Source organism: Montipora capricornis, chromosome 9, assembly GCF_036669925.1.
Source record: "Montipora capricornis isolate CH-2021 chromosome 9, ASM3666992v2, whole genome shotgun sequence".
NCBI lineage: Eukaryota > Metazoa > Cnidaria > Anthozoa > Scleractinia > Acroporidae > Montipora > Montipora capricornis.
In genome coordinates, this window is record NC_090891.1 from 43,829,181 (window position 1) to 43,831,680 (window position 2,500).

The window sequence follows — 2,500 nt, forward strand, 5'->3', positions numbered from 1 at the left end:
TGGACCTAGTGCAGTACCCTGCGAAGCTCATGCCAGATTTAGCGTCGGTAGCAAGGAAAATACAAGAGCTGACGAGGAAAGGTAATAAGTTTGCATGGGGGAAAGAACAGCAAACTGCTTTTGAGAGGCTAAAGCAAATGATTACAGATGCGGATACTTTGGCATACTACAAAGTCGGTTGCAGGACGAGAATTATTGCGAATGCTTCACCGGTTGGTCTTGGTGCAGTACTCACACAATTTCAAGAAAACGTGTGGCGAGTCATGGCGTACATTATCCGATGTTGAAAGGCGGTACAGCCAAACAGAGAAAGAAGCGCTGGTGTGGGTGTGCGAGCAGTTTAACCTCTATGTGCGTGGACATCCCTTTGAGTTGGAAACCGACCATAAGCCCCTGGAACGTATATTTATTCAGCTACTTCAAAGCCATGTGCGCGAATAGAAAAATGGGTTTTGCACTTGCAGTCGTACAACTTTAATGTTGTTTACCGTCCGGGAAAGGCAAATATCGCGGATGCACTGTCAAGGTTGAATTCCGACTAGCGCGTGGACGCGGCCGAAGAATTTGACTGTGTCAGAGTAATTGTGGAGAACAGTGTATCAGTTGCACTTACAGCTAAAGAGATCGAGCGAGCCTCTTTTGACGATGAAGCGCTAAGCATGGTGAAGAGTTGCGTGAAGCCTGGAAACTGGAATGAGTGTAAGGCTGCTGTTTCTTATTTGCATGTCAAGGACGAGTTATGCATTTACGGAGAACTTTTGCTTCGTAGTACGAGGATAGTCATTCCCAATGTCCTGCTCGACCGAGTTCTCAAGAATGCCCATGAGGGTCATCAGGGGATAATCAAAACGAAAACTGAGTTACGAAGCAAGATCTGGAGGCCGAAGATGGATAGCGACGTAGAGAAATTGTGTACAACAAGCATGTCATGGTTGCCAGGTGGTGGGAGAGTTTGAGGCCCCAGAGCCAATGTCACGTGTTTTGCCCCCTACTGCTCCTTGGCAAGATATCAGCGCGGACCTGTAAGGGTCACTCTCCACGGGGGAAAGTATCTTAGTGGTAGTGGATTATTTCAGCAGATTCTTGGTGGTTGCCGTCTTGAAGTCCACTATAAGAGCAAAGAAAATTGAAGCTATCCATCTTATATTTGCTCGGTTTGGAGTTCCTTATTAATTGCAGACACACAATGGGGCCTCAGTTTGGGTCGGAAGAGTTTGAAACGTTTCTTTAATCGCACGGTGTTCAGTGAGCATCGGAAAACTATACCTCTATGGCATTAAGATAACGGAGAGGTTGAACGTCAGAATCGCTCTCTGCTCAAATGTTTCCAGATTGCAAAGGTTGAAAACAAGGATTGGCGTTCTGAATTGGTTACGTGGCTAACTGCGTATAGATCTACGCCGCAAGCTACCACAGGGTCCACACCTTTCTCTTTAATGTTTGGACGAGAGATGAGGTCCAAACTGCCAGAATTGAAGAGAGAAACTGTAAACCCTTTTAAAGAAGGAAGAGATTCGTGAGTGAGACTATTCGAATAAGTTGAAAGGAAAGGTTTATGCAGACGAAAAGAGAGGTGTTGTTTCCAAGTCTATTAACGTTGGAGATGAAGCGCTCTTGAGGGGGGAGAAATCTGACAAGCTGTCAACTAATTTCCGTCTCAGCCCTTTCAAAGTTGTACGAAAGACGGGAAGTGAAGTCATGGTCAAGAATGACACAGGAGTAGAGTTCAAACGTAATGCGGCATTCGTGAAAAAGTACCATGCCCAGGAAGGTCCTACCAGTAGTGCGGAAAACGGAGGAAGTTAAGGCGCTTATGCGGACGTGGGGGAAGCACAAGGTGAACGATCGTCAGACGCGCAAGAAAACAAGGAAGACGAATGGGTCAAAGTTGACGACAAAGAATCGGAGATCCACCAGCAGCAGGAGAATGTCCGTAGGTCGACACGTCAAGTTCGAAACCCTTCTAGATTTAAGGTCTTTGTTATAAAGAACAAATAACGTGACTGAGGATATAGGTCTCTAATCATTAATCTGCCTTTCTAAGTTTGTTTCTTGAAGATAGTTTAGGAACGGTTATTTCATATCAAATCTGTAGAGTTAAGTGAATACTCGCGCTTGTTCTGTAAACATTCACGTTTGGCTCAGTCTAGGCTTTGTTAAGTTTTCTTGGAGAAAAGGAGAGGATGTAGTGTCATGTCCTTTATGCAAGGTTGCGCTATGGGAATTGTATTATGCATGACTATGCGTCAGTGTGAACTTTTATGATGTGAACTGTATTTAAGCAGTTGTGAATAATCATTAAAGGTTGTACAGTCAACTCTCTCTTAACGAACACCTCTGTAAGACGGACACCTCTATAAGACGGACACCTGGTGCTGGTCATGGCCGTTTCTTAGTCATTTTACTATAACAAAACTCTCCATTATAATAAGACGGACAAGGGACCCAAATTGGAAAAATGGCAATTTGCGGAAAATCGGCTGGTCGAAATATTGAAATA